Raw genomic sequence first — 14,726 nt, 5'->3', positions numbered from 1 at the left:
TTGTAAGTCCTTTGTTGTATTTTTTATCACTTTCTGGTATGTAGTAGCCGCTACATGACGGTTACGAAGCACTCATTCGAACAAATGCTGAGTGCATAGCATTTTCTTTTTCTATTTCCCTCCTATTTTCCTTTTCTTCTTTTCCCATGAATTCCTTGGTCGGTTGGACGCACATTTATCACGATGTCTTTGACGCTGGTTGAAGTGCCGAGAGTGTTAAGTTATACCAGGCACTCTGAGTTATGGTACAAGTCATGCAAAAGTGTTTAGCAGTTGAGGTATACCTCCCCCTCCCTGCTGCGTTCGCTCATTCCGCGATGTTATATGACGACGATTAAAACTGCGTCGACTTGGTCGCTACTAGCTCCCATTCCAACTATGCAGGCTGCAGTGAGTGAATTGCCGGTTCTAGACGGGTCGTAGCGGTTGGCCCGGTGCGGTCACGCGATGCCTGCGGCCCTGCGCCCCCCTCTCCCCCCTCCCCCTCTTCGGCCGGGCGTCTTAGTCAAGTGTAGTGCCGTGACGTCCGGTCGCCGACGCTGAAGGTTACACGCACTAGGACTTTCTGCAGTTTAGGTCGGTGGTGTTAGCGGTTAAACAGAGCCCTGAGGTCAAATGCGAGCCGGCAATTCAGTGGAAGAATGCATCAGCGTAAAGAATGCTCTCCCTAAGATGTTTAATGTATATTACGAATCGGTAAACAATGCAAAATAATTGTAACCTACGAAACAGCGTGAAGCTACTGGAATAAAAAGATCAAATTATGTTTCCAGCCATCGCTTTTCTTCATTTGAAATAACACTTTTGACTTACACCAGCTATAGATGCGAACAATTGTCAATATGATACATTTCTCAATTTATAGTTTACGTTATAGAGGTCATGTGCCGTTCCCATTTTGTATGTCCTGAGCATGTAACGTTGCTGTTACGTTTTGTCGTCTATTTTAGAACTTCAGCGCTACTCTTCACAAGTCAAAAGATATTTCTTAACTCATGCACGAAAAAAGTTCATAGATTGTGTTGATAGGTATATTAATCACTCAGTGTCAAAGAGTGACAAAAAAAGATAATTAGGTCGATAAAAAGTTATAGGAACTCTCGTTGGCTGTAATACGTAAAATTATATAGCTAGCGTCCTCTCCCATTTGCGCCCCCATTCTCCTATGCACTAGCGAGTTAGCAATGCCTACAGCGAAATCACTTTGATTTCCCCTTCGGTCGCACTTGGTGGCGGATTTATAGACTTTGTAAAACATTGACGAAACTGTGTCGCTAGGTGCTGCACAGCCCAATGTTAACCATTGGCAACACTGATCCCGCAATCGATAAATGCCCTGAAACATGGATGAGCTGGAAACCATGTTGGTATGGTGTGAGGGTTTCACTTCAAGCGCTCAATTATTTGTTAGAACTGCGCTATTTTTGGTGGAAAGAACTTCCTGCGATTGTGAAAAGCCGACGCTGTGTTTTTTATGTCTTTCGGTTATTGCCTGAACCTTTTACCGACCAGCATCGCTGTCAGTAAGCTCAGGTGTCACCATTTCCCTGATGAGGCTTACGTAATTCAATACCTCAGAAATTGATGCTTGAAGGGTCGGATAGCTAAAAGAATACACCCGGGTAACTGGAACCCGTTCTGGGTTCGAGGTTCGGCCTCAGCAGCACTGTAGCTGAGAAGGCTCGTTTCCCTGGGCGAAAAAGTCGTACTGTGGGGCTGTGGAGGGCGAGGTCTGAGTTCCCTATGCGACTGGGACCGTACCGTGGCCCTGTTTCACCGGTAATAGCAGCACGCTGCTATTACACGTGTCAAATTGGGTTTCCATGGAAACGTCAACAAGCCTATTCCTCCAACACTACCAGAAGTGTGACGTCAGCTCGCGAAATGGAATAGCAGCGTGCTGCTATCACTGGCGAAACAGGGCCCGTGTTATGTGGGTGGGGAGGTCCGATCCGTCACACTTATCAGTCCTCGACTGTGGCTTTAATATGCACTAATTGCTCTTCAAAGGATTAACCCTATTAGTGGCAGGCTCCTGGCTACCCCTATTAGTGGCAGGGGGGGCTGTTTACGACCCCCCCTTGATATCTCGAGATCTAACGGGCCGATTTTCAAAATTCAAACGGCATTCGATTTCGCTCAACGTGATCTACATTTCTAAAAAATAAAAATTAAAAAATGTCAATAGGGGGGGGGGTAGAGGGGGGTAAAAACGGGCAAATTGCAGATACATTTTAGACTGTTTGTCACGGCCAGGTTTATGAACCAATCTTAACGCAACTTTTGCCGATCGATAGACAATGAACCAGGAATTCACATGGATCCTAAAAATATGCATTTTCAAAAATCATAGGCGGATAGAGATCATTGAGATTGGGGGTACACAAAAAGTATAGTAAATAAGGTTTTTGTTGGTACTGTTTCTAAAAAGGGTGGTAATGGTCTTGTTATGTTACAATTTTCTTATGAGAGAACGACTACAATTGTATTGGTCATGCATAGGCGGTGTCAGGGCACCTATGTTGGGAGGTAAAACATAACCCCCCTTTTTGGACGCCTGGATCCGCCTATTATAGCAAAAACGTGTCAAAAGAGGATGCACAATAAGTGTACATGTTATCACATGATACCTTTCATTCACTGTTCGTAAAACTTGTGCAGCATCGTGATCTTCGCCCAAATGACTCGCTTCACGAATAGGACCCCCCAATTCCCAGTGCTCTGGAGCCGCCCCTGGTAAAGTTATGAACTTGAAATTTTCAGGGAGTGTGCCCAATTTAGTTTTAGGAAAAGTCAGAAAATTTCAGCATCGTAGCTTCAGCGGTTTCGGAGATATTCCCGAAAAACCTGAGGGGTGGATGAAAACAACCCCCCCGCCACTAATAGGGTTAATTAATAATTACATCACGGTCGTCATGTATCGAGCGGGCGGGCGGGGCGACCGTTTTTTTTCGCGATGTTTGCGTTGGTATTTTTGGCGGTGGGAGGTGCCGGTGTTTCTTTTTTTATTGCGGCGTTTGCGGTGGCGGTGCTTGCGGTTGGCTACGGGTGTGCGGTGGGCGAGGTAAGGCGAGTGAGGGTGGTGAGGGTGTTTCTTTTTACTTAGTTTTTTTTATTCTAATTTCTTTTTCATTGTTTTTTTTTTAACCTTCGGTCCGGCGATGCTATAGCTCATAGACCACTATATACCACATTATATATAGTGGTATATAGTGGTCTATGTATAGCATCATCAGCATCACTCTGGGTAGGTATGCATTCGTGTAATTTATGCCTACATACCAATCGATTTTCCAAACACTCGTACTCATACCATAGTAGATTTTATTTCTATTCAAGCAATCACTTGTATCATATCACTGACGTATCAAACGTCGTGTAATAATAAGTTCACAATTAATGTAACACGCATTTTGCTTGTTAATCAAACATATGCTCGTAGTTACCCGGCCATGGCAACCAAGCGGAACTACGGCAATAGGACATGGTACCCGTTATGTGAAAAAGGGGGCATTAATGACGCCCGGTGCTGACTGGGAGTCCGTCATTCTGCGCGAAGTGTTCTATCTTGTTGGTGGGGTTACGACCTCTCCCTCGGATCCTGAGCTGTGTGTGACCTGCCGGCTGTTGGCAGATCGAGGAGCGGGCCATTCAGGAGCTGCTGGAGCTGTACGGCGCGGCCGACAGCGGCACGGTGCGTGTCACCGTGTGCCGAGAGCAGGCGGACACGGCCGAGCCGCGCTGGTGCCGCCAGGCGTCCACACGGTGACGAGGAGAGGTTCAGTGAGCTGCCAGAGGAGACCTATGGCAGCCCACGGCCCGGCCCAGCGCCAAACCTGGTCAGAGCTCAGTGTTCAGTGGCCCAGGCGTCCACACGGTGACGAGGAGATTCGAGCCGTCCTATGTCAACCCGCGATCAGTGGGCAGAAGCCAGTGGTCAGTGGTTCATCCGGTCATTGCCGACCCAACCCAGCCATGGTCAGTGGTCAGTGGGCGGAGACCAGTGGTCAGTGGGCAGAGACCAGTGGTCAGTGGTCAAGACGTCTACCCGGTGCCAGGAACCCGACCGGCCCTGGTCATGCAGTGGCTAGTGGTCAGAGGCCCACCCGGCGACATTGACGGCAGACTGGGGAGACTCCGCTTCTGGGCTCCACCCCGCGCTAGTACGGACAAACTGTGATGTCGGGCTCTTCCACTCTAGGATTGAGACCACACCAAAATGGACAACTGTGATGTCGGGAGGGGTTCAGTCGCGGTGAGCATCACTGGGTGATATCTTTCGTACATTACAGGGTGTCTCATAAGTTCGTTCTCACATTATATTTGCATGTGAAACAGAGTACATTGCGTCTTGATATATTTGTGACCCCTCAATGTGCTCCCCATTTAATAGGCAAACACATGAACACATGCTGCGGCATGCCAACCGGCATGTTTGGCTGCATAGCAGGCTTAAAGTTAATCCAGACTGACTTGACATGCGTCGTGAGCTCCTCGAGGCTGGAACAGCGCTACGCTTCGACGAGCCTAATTTTCAGCATAACCAACAAATTTTTATGAAATTTTGATCCGATGAGGTGCCTGGCATGTGGTCTTGCCACAAACGCCTGTCATAGTCTCCTTGCAGCGCTTTTAAGCTTTGCTTGACCTGTGCACTGATGCACTGTCTGGCCTGAAGATGGGCCTACGACCTCTCGGATGCCATTTTCTCCTCTATAAATGTGTTCATACTCGCGGTTCGAGTTCAACTTGAGGGTTGAAACTCCTCCCAGATGTTCTTAGAAAAGCATTATGCTTCCCAAAGCTGTTTCTGGGACACCAATCGCAACCTGGTCAGCGTCCGGACGCCTATAACCCCACAATACCGTGACCTTGGCCTTTCGCATAGGAACATAACGGGACGAAACGGAGGCCTCCTCCTTCGCCCTTATGGGATTGTTTTCGGGTTTGGACGGGTGTTTCATCTCGAACGTGGACTAGTTAGTCCAGATGACCTGGTTGATGTCCTCAGCCCTTTAGTTTTTTTAGCCTCAGGCATAACGAAACTCATGTTTGGCCATTTTAAGACGTTTTTGACTGTTTTGAGCCCTCCGGTAAGCAAAGCTTAAGTCACCTTGAGTTATGTACCCCGAAAGAACACTCTTAGACAGCTGGTAATCCATCCTGAAAAGTCTGCTTACCAACTTTCTAACCCTTTGACCTTTTTGATGGCCACTTTGGCGCCACACAGTTTTGGCCACATGGTTCACTCCTGAGAGCTGACAAAAAAGAGGATAAACTTGCAATGATTGACTCCCGACAAATCATCGGTGTCACTTGCTGACTGTGCGTCCAGTTAGCGATGGACATTGCCTACAGACTGGTAGGCCTCAATCACCCTCAATCGTCGCGAATGGTCACGTGCTGACTAAATACCGAGACGTACCCGTATTGGAGACCTCTATGTTGCGGCGTTAGCCGTCTGTGTAGGAAACGGGCTCTCTAGCAAAAACTATTTTGTCTACAGAAATTAGTTACTGTGGAGCATATTTCTACCAGCCATGGCAACCACGTAAGCCCAGTAACGAACCAATTTCAGCGTGCCTTTAAGCAAGAGAGCCTAAAAACGTAAAATTTAGGTGAGAACGAACTTATGGGACACCCTGTAGATGTTTCAATGATGCCGAAAGGTCTGTATTGTAGATTAACCTGCTTCATGCTGGCTGACGATTGTTAAAAAATCCGTTGCGGTTTTTAAAAGTCGTTTTTGAAGAAAAACTGCTTTGGATAGGGTGAACACCGAACAGTCGGTAAGTAAGGAACCCTGCTTAAGCGCTTATTATGAGACAGCCAGCAATCTCCATTCGTGCGTGTTTAACGTCTAATTATCTCACGAAATATCATTGCAGCGAATCAAAATTAGGACTCACGACAGTGACATTAGTTCTTTTGTGCACAAATTATCCGTCGCCATCTGCCACTTGCTATGTGACACGTGTCGTGAGAGCAGAGTTCAAAAGAGGAGCACAGACCTTCCTTGTCCAGCAGGGATGGAAAGCCATGACGCGCAGCGTGGTGCGTGTGTTTTGTGCAATGCTCTGAGCGGGAATGGGCGTCCAGTAGACAATAGGCTGATTTTAAACTATAGTTTGATCTGTTTGTTGTTACGCTGTTGATTGCTAAATGTATGTGACGGCTGTGGTCACCTCTGTGACATGTTTAACTGATTCTCCAATGTCCACCCATTTGACGTGTTAGCGGTCGGTGCACCGTGTTTGAGCATGATGTCGAAATTCGACGAACGTACCGCCTTGGTGTCGGTGTGTCACCAATCGACATTGCCGGCGGTCGGTACGTCGGTATGCTGGCGGTAGGCATACCTGCTTTGGTGTCTATGTGTCATTTAGTCGACATTCGACATATTTGCTGTCCTGGTGCCGGTGTGTTCGTGTGTCGATATGTCGGACAGTCCGCCAGTCGGTGTTTCGAAATGCCGGCTGTCGGTATGTCGGTTATTGGCATGCTGCCTTTGTTGCCGTCGCCGCGGCTCGGCTAGCGGCCGGTGCAGTGTCTGCGTGTGCCGTGTCTGTCACCAGGTCTCACTGTCCGCAGTCAGCACAGGTCAACACTGTCTGCAGTGTCTGCCGTGGCTGTGCGTGGTGTACCTGGTGGGCGGCCGACCCTGTGGGCCGCTGGGTCTCGTAGCGCCGCTGCCCTCCAGATGACCACACCAGTCGCTCGTGCAGTGGTCACCCAGCACCGTCTGACTCGCCGGAGACCCAACACTCCGCAGTTTTGTGTGCCGATTGATTCAGGGATGTTAGGTGCTGAATTCGTTTAGCTTTTAGATTTTTGTATGTTTTTGGGATTGAGCCATAATTTGATGTGCAGACTGACTTACAGAATACATGTGTTTGAATTGAATCCATGTGTATTTATTTTGCCTAATCACAGGAGGATAGATCCAGAGACGGGCGCATTGTGTGCTTGCTGTTAAAACCTGAATCCTGACGGAGACGGGATGCAGCCAGTCATGGCTGCATTGCGTGTTTAATGAGAGTTGGTGAATGAAATGGGTTATATATCGTCAACGTTGTTGTATAACTTGACTTTACATTTCATCATAGTCGGTAGGTATTATAGCTATACATTCAGAGGCGAGGTGAATTGTATTATTGGTCCATAGCGTCAGTTTGATCGATTGAGGATGTTAAGCACAGTACTCATAAGTCATTCCAAACACTCGTAGTCGTACCACTGCACAGTAGGCGATTTCGCTATCCTAGCACTTCATGAGTCATATCTTAAGTTAGACTCAAAACCAGTCATCTTTAAACCCCTTATTTTGTGCCTAGTTTCATTGCGCTTCAACTGATATAAGTGTTTGCATCAGAAGTAATCAGGTTTTCTTTGCAACGTGCAAGAGAGCGAGCAATGCCTTTTCCCCATAGGCTTAACACAGGACAGAAGATGCTTAACAAAAACATATACAGTGTTGTCTGTGTTATGACTTACTTCTCAACTAGCGTCAGTTACGGATGAACCACTTGATCGCAAACCACGTGAGCTGGTTTTGCAAAGAAAACATTGTTGCAAAGGCGCTTTCAGACTGGTCTGTTTGGGGGAAAATAGTACCAACAGACTACCACATTTCTGAGCCCTGTTCGGGTCCGCGCAAAATATTTTGCTGAGTGTGAAGTCACACATGCGATGATGTCAGCCGCCTGGCTCCGCCCATGCTCCGCCCCCTCTCCGCCGGCCCGCAAAGCCGAGGGCCACGCGACACGCGGCGAACCGTGGCGCGGATGGAGTGGTGTGTTTCGTTCAATTACTGAGTAAAATGCGTTCAAATGTGGTTAATAGCAATGTGCCACTGAAAAGAAAGATAATGATACCAAAATAACACCTTACTAACCACTTACAATAAGAAATATATGAGGGTAAACTTTAATCCGCGCCACTTTCGCCTCCTGCAGCTACTATTTTCTTCTTGCGCAAAACTGAAAGATTTTGCGCGAGCCTACGTCACACGTGTGACGTCATACGCCGAAGGGCGGAGCTTGGCACCCGAGAGACCCCAACTGCGCATGCGTGGTGCAAAATTTTGCAATAGGATGCGCTGCCCGAACAGCACTCAGGAGATCGCAAATTATCGTGTTTTAGGAAGAAGGTAATTATCGGTGAAATGGAAATGGTTTAGCGCTGAAATTGCATGTAAGCAAAGCTAAGATGCAATTGCAAAGCAAAAAAGAGGAGACCATGACTTGCGAAAAATTGTGGTTGTTTGAACGTTCCGATCACATGTTCTACAAATAACTAGCTTTAGCTAGTGCCTAGTATCGTGTCTACCTACAACGTAACGCTTATGTTTTGTGGTTGGGATTCAAAGTTGCGAAATGAATGTACGCTAACGGAGTTAAAGGAAGGAGTAGGAATTTCGTTTTCCGTTTGGCCTCTAAATGAGTTAGAACTTCGGTGCAACGTGGGCATGCTGCTCTCCCCGAACGGAAGCCATTCCTACCTACCCGATTGTAAGTTTTTTAGGTCAGAGTTCCCAGGTCACGAAAATGGTCGAAGGAGGTCAAATTGCATACCATTCGATTCGGCAGGTCTTCCTGAGTTCATTAGTGGCTTGCCTGAAACGCTAGCTCAATTTGTTGGGGAGTTATGGACCAAAAACTATAATGACCAGATCATAGTGACGTCATAAATGACGTCACGCAAGTTCAACAATGCAAAAGTAAAGCATCGGACCTTGCAAAAGTAAAGCTTGAACTAGTTTGATATCGTTCCCGGCGCCAAAATAGCAGTGTGCATTTTACAACATTGACTCGCAATGGTGAGGTCATGTGATCGACCTGACCTCATGTGACCTTTAGGGAAAATCCGAGACATACAAACTGTGAATCCTCTGGAGGATACTAGGTTCTGTAAGTTTCATCTCCATGTGAAAGCTGCTCTGGCATTGAGGGCTTTGCGAAGTTGCGACATCTGAGGATCGTGCAGAGGTTCACTTATGACGTCATTGGTCCGTGAACTGACCTGACCTAAAAATGTAGTTGGTGTCACAAGATTCGACTTGAATCAAAAGTCAGGTATGCCAAGTTTCAGCTTTCTATCGCTGGTGAGTTCGGAGCTGTCGCGAACAGAATCTTCGGTTGGGCGGCGGTACTTCGCCCCTCCCCTCGGCCCTGCCCCCACCTTTTACGGTAAGGGTTGAGCAAAACGTCCATAACTCCGTGAATCGCAAAAAGTGGCAGCCGATTTTTGCAGGATATTGAGACTAAACACCAGGCTACTATGTAATGGTATTTTTGTTACCGAATCTCCTGGATGGTAAAAGATGCGCATTGCCAAACATGGTTATCAGTATTGATCTGATGCAGTTAAAAGGTGTGCTGCGAAAAATTATTAAAAATATAGATAAGTTTCAAAAGTAAAATATGTGTGATGCATACTGCTTACAAGGAATGTGGCTTCAAATAAAATTACGGTTTTCAAGATAATTAACTCTTGTCTTGATTTACAGCCCTCATTGTAACTAAGGTCAAATCACGACCAGGCACCGTAGCTCAGCTTCTCCAACAAGTTGGTGTTTGGACGTTTGTGGTTTTAAAGTGTGTGGTTTGGTGTAAAAAAGAGTGTCACATTTCAGATGCTGGGATATTTAGCTACAAAATACGCCAGTATTTATTCATATTTGCCATCATTTTTTTCGGGCCCCTGAAGCGCTAGAATGCATGGATCGCCTACAGTGCACTGTATACTTTATTGGTATCCAAGTTATCACCTGTATCATGTCACTGACGTATCAGCTATAATATCGTTTTGACTTCGTTTGTGTTCTCCATCGTTCAGCATTATTGGGAGGTAACATGTAAACGAGGTAATGAGGTAAAAAAAATTACACACGGTACAAATTTAATGCATGATAACTATACCAAGTTTCGCGGCGCTGCGCGGCACGATTTTCTTCGCACACGCAAAATAACTGAAGAGTAGGTGGCTAAGGTAAAAAAAAACGTTTTCCCCTTGACCGCCAGGGCGCAGGTCGTTGGCAATTGTGGCGGGAGAAACACGGTGGCGTAAAATTGTTAAGTTGCCGATCATTTTCGAAGTCCATTTCGACTATTGGGACGTTCCACGACAAATCGACAAATAAAAAATTAAATTTGCACCCTCATATTTTATTTTTCGTTGAAAACTGGTGTAAGGGGTTGTGATGGGCGGGGAAGCCAGCTGTGGCAAGGATTTTTTTCTTCGAACAACGGTTTCCGAGATATAGCCTCGGGCAATTCCAGCAGGTCGCGCTGCAGCCCTATGTTTGGCGGCCTATAACTCAGAAACTATTGGTTTTCTACGATAAAGACTTTATATGGTTCAACTCACAATCAGCCAACAAACATTTTGGCTATCTCGGCTTTTCAATTTTTGAAAATTTTGATCACGTGACCTTTTGACCTATTTTTCGAAGTGACCTTGATATTTTCCCCACTGAAAGTTGCAATTTTGTCTGATGACGATTAAAGCCTTATCAATTGTCATTCATATGCGAAAATAAAAAAAGTGGATGTCGCCCTGCGTTGACCTCAGGTCAGGTCATTTTTATGACCGAGCGCTATTGCATAAACATAAGATTTACTCCACCGGAGTAGATCGTAACTTTTTTACGAAACGGCCATACTCTACGAAGCACCGTAAAACCTGTTGCATAAAGGTCGTGACCTACTTCGTAAATATTTGGAAAATCTAGGTATGACGTCATACATGAATGAAAATAGTGCCGGATCTCAGCACGAAATGCAGAAGAATGGTGACGATAATGAAAGCGATTATAGTTCCAGTGTACTGAAATGTGTGAATCACGTTGTCTGGATAAGTGGTTCAAATCACCTTGAATTGATAGCGACTTTAGAAAACCTTTCGTACTTTTCAATATTCATGCGCCGTCCCATATCGAGCGGCGGTCGGCTTGGTAAACAACATCGATCGCGGCATCTTGGGAGTGTGGGATATTCTAAGATCATAAATAATTTGCCCTCGCTATGGGTTTCAGTCGATATTCTACATAAATTTGCATAGAACTGAGTGCACTGCATCCGTCTAGAACAGTGCCGTAGCTGCTACTGCCACCTTTCGCCAATTAAGTAAGCTGAGATTTGTACACTCGCCGTCCGGTGGTTGCTAGGTAGGACACGAAAGTAAACAACATTCCAAAGAAGAATTTCAAGATAAGTGTCCAGTTTGGCTTGCAAGATCGAGCAAGATCATCATTTGGTGGCTTAAAATGAAGAATTAAGATATCCAGGGCCCAGAAACAAGTAAGTTTTCCATTATAGCGAATGGTTAGCGAACAATTGTCGGTTCATTGGCGGCGACAGTTCATTGCACACTGCTCACTGCTCAGCCCTTTCAGACCAATCGTGAGCTTTTTCAATAGTTAATGGCTAAAGCTAATGCCGCTGCAATTCCGGAACTATATTTTCTTTTGGTGTATTTTGAATTTGGCATCGTGTTCATTAGCCTCAATTACTCGCGACATTCCAATGTTCTGTCGCTTTTTTCTTCATTATCTACAATTAGGTACCTATGTTGAAATGCCATATCATATTGATATGGTGTCTAATCAGTAAAATCATTTAAATATCCACAAAATTACGTTTAATTATATATTTGCAAGCAACAAGCCTTCGCGCGTTGAATTAGTAGGCACAAAACAGAATGCATAAGCTATTACAAGATGTACCTACCTACCTATTCGTCTGTGCAGGCTTGCGTGATATTTTTCAGTTTCAAACGTAAGCATTAAGGGCATATCAGCATAGCATCTAGATACCTACTGGACTATTCTGAATCTGCCAGTGGATTGCTTATTACTTTCAATTCACTGGCTTTAATTAAATGGCTAATTGAATTTGATTAAATGGCACTGGCTAAAATTGGCTTTAAAAAGTCAACTTTGCACCAGTATAGCAGGGCACAGACCTCTTTACTTGCATACAAAGAAGTCTGAGAGCGAGGAGATGCATGGTGTTATAAAAAGTTCATTATTCGCTCGATTTACTTTTTCCGCCCCTGTGTATGTATCGCCTCTTTCCTGATTCCCTCAGTCCTCTCTCCTATTTCATGCTCTGTCAGCCACTTGCCTTCGAAAATGACCTCCTCTCAATCCATACGTTCTTGTCTTTCTGGTACTTACCGACATCTTCATTTCTGTTTCAGGAATTTCTATCCGACTTCGTGGAGGAGTCTTCTGACCGCGGTATTCGGCGTTCTACATTGGTTCTACATGAAGGTTTAAGAATCTCGCTGGGTTCAGCCGACAGAGGGCTCTGATAAATCGCCGATAGATGGCGGATGCTACGCCAAGAGTCACTACCTTCGTTGAAATTGTCCTATCAGCAGCGTCTTATCCCGGTGTTGGCGCACTCGGGAAAAGTGAGGCTGTGCAAGCTCAGCATAATTTGTTTCCTTTTTTAAAGAAGCGCTCTGCGTGTTACGATTACAGTGACATGTCAAGTTTACGTGGGTCTGATATAAATGGGAAAGGCAAAGGGAACGTGATGTTTTTATATTAAAATTGGTTAATTAATTTTACCAGTTTTAATATAAAAACAACACGCTCCCATTGCCTTTCCCATTTATATCAATACGTCTATGTAATAATAATTACGTGGGTCTCTAGCTCAACTTGAATCGCGGCCGTATTGGTGCACAGACGTTCTCTGAATATGTATAGTACATACGTACTAGAATCTGAGGCGAGTGTGTTTGGATGCTCACTAAAATCGTCAACGGAATGTGGGAACCACAAATAAACATCGACACGGCTGATATGTTTGATGACTAATGCGTCTGCAGTTCCTCAAACGAGCTACGAGCGTGCTTTAACGTCAGTCACCACCGTTGTAGTACGATTGTCAGGTGCGACCATGCTTATATCATGCTATTGCATTGGTTGAGAAATGAGAGGTGCGGTTGCAGTCTTTCTATCAATTGTTCGAGGATAAGAAAGCATCAGTGTGTAAAGGAGTTACCTTCATATGCATTCATAGCTGTATAAGGACTCAAAAAGTTGGAATTCGGCGTCAAACAGCTGCAATAGCCGACTTTCGGTTAAAATCTACGAAGCCCACCCCCTCCGTAGAATATTTTAAGATTTTTACACATTTGGCGCATCTGCGACATTTTCTGCGCGCTTCGGCGAACTACTTTTTCGTAAATCGTAGGTTTTATGCAACAGAAACCCCCAAAAGTTACGTCACGTGCTGGAGTAAATTCCTTGCACTCCGTACTATTTTCAAGACCTTTGTGAAATAGAGTGGCGTAGAATAAGTACGATTCTAAGACAATTCGTAAAATATCTGGTGCCGTAAGTTTTATGCAATAGCGCTCAGTCCATTATTACGAGCGGGAGCGACAGCGAGATCTCGAGAATAAAGCAAGATAGCGACAAGCGGTAAACGGTGCAGGGTACAAATGGATAAGGTCTATAATTTTTACTGAGGTCATTTTCAGGTCAGGTCAAAGATGACGTCACAGGAGCAAAAAGGAAGTCAAAATTGCGGCACTACATATATATGAAGTTTTTCTAGAATAACTTTCAAGGTATCCCAGCTAGGAACAAACTAATAGCACCATCGTGATCCTCTCGTCGATCCGCATCGAAATATATGTATGTTGACCTCGAAAGGTCGAAAGGTCAAAAGTTGACCTTAGGTCACGTGACGAGCGGGAGCGACAGCGAAAGCTCGAGAATAAAGCAAGATAGCGACAAGCGGTAAACGGTGCAGGGTACACACGGATAAGGTCTATAATTTTTATTGAGGTCATTTTCAGGTCAGGTCAAAGATGACGTCACAGGAGCAAAAAGGAAGTCAAAATTGCGGCACTACATATATGAAGTTTTTCTCGAATAACTTTCAAGGTATCCCAGCTAGGAACAAACTAATAGCACCATCGTGATCCTCTCGTCGATCCGCATCGAAACATATGTATGTTGACCTCGAAAGGTCGAAATGTCAAAAGTTGACCTTAGGTCACGTGACCTAAGGTCAACTTTTGACCTTTCGACCTTTCGAGGTCAACATACATATGTTTCGATGCGGATCGACGAGAGGATCACGATGGTGATATTAGTTTGATCCTAGCTGGGATACCTTGAAAGTTATTCGAGAAAAGCTTCATATATATGTAGTGCCGCAATTTTGACTTCCTTTTTGCTCCTGTGACGTCATCTTTGACCTGGCCTGAAAATGACCTTAGTAAAAATTATAGACCTTATCCATTTGTACCCTGCACCGTTTACCGCTTGTCGCTATCTTGCTTTATTCTCGAGATCTCGCTGTCGCTCCCGCTCGTAATAATGGACAGGTCATAAAAATGACCTGACCTGAGGTCAACGCAGGGCGATATCCACTTTTTTTATTTTCGCATATGAATGACAATTGATAAGGCTTTAATCGTCATCAGACAAAATTGCAACTTTCAGTGGGGAAATTATCAAGGTCACTCTTCGAAAAATAGGTCAAAAGGTCACGTGATCAAAATTTTCAAAAATTGAAAATCCGAGATAGCCAAAATGTTTGTTGGTTGATTGTGAGTTGAACCATATAAAGTTTTTACGATAGAAAACCAATAGATTCTGAGTTATAAGCCGCCAAACATAGGGCTGCAGCGCGACATCCAGGAATTGCCCGAGGCTATATCTCGGAAACCGTTGTTCGAAGAAAAAAATCCTTGCCACA

This window comes from Amphibalanus amphitrite, unplaced genomic scaffold (genome assembly GCF_019059575.1).
Source record: "Amphibalanus amphitrite isolate SeventyFive unplaced genomic scaffold, NRLGWU_Aamphi_draft 000255F_arrow, whole genome shotgun sequence".
Classification (NCBI taxonomy): domain Eukaryota; kingdom Metazoa; phylum Arthropoda; class Thecostraca; order Balanomorpha; family Balanidae; genus Amphibalanus; species Amphibalanus amphitrite.
This window is presented reverse-complemented; position numbering follows the sequence as displayed.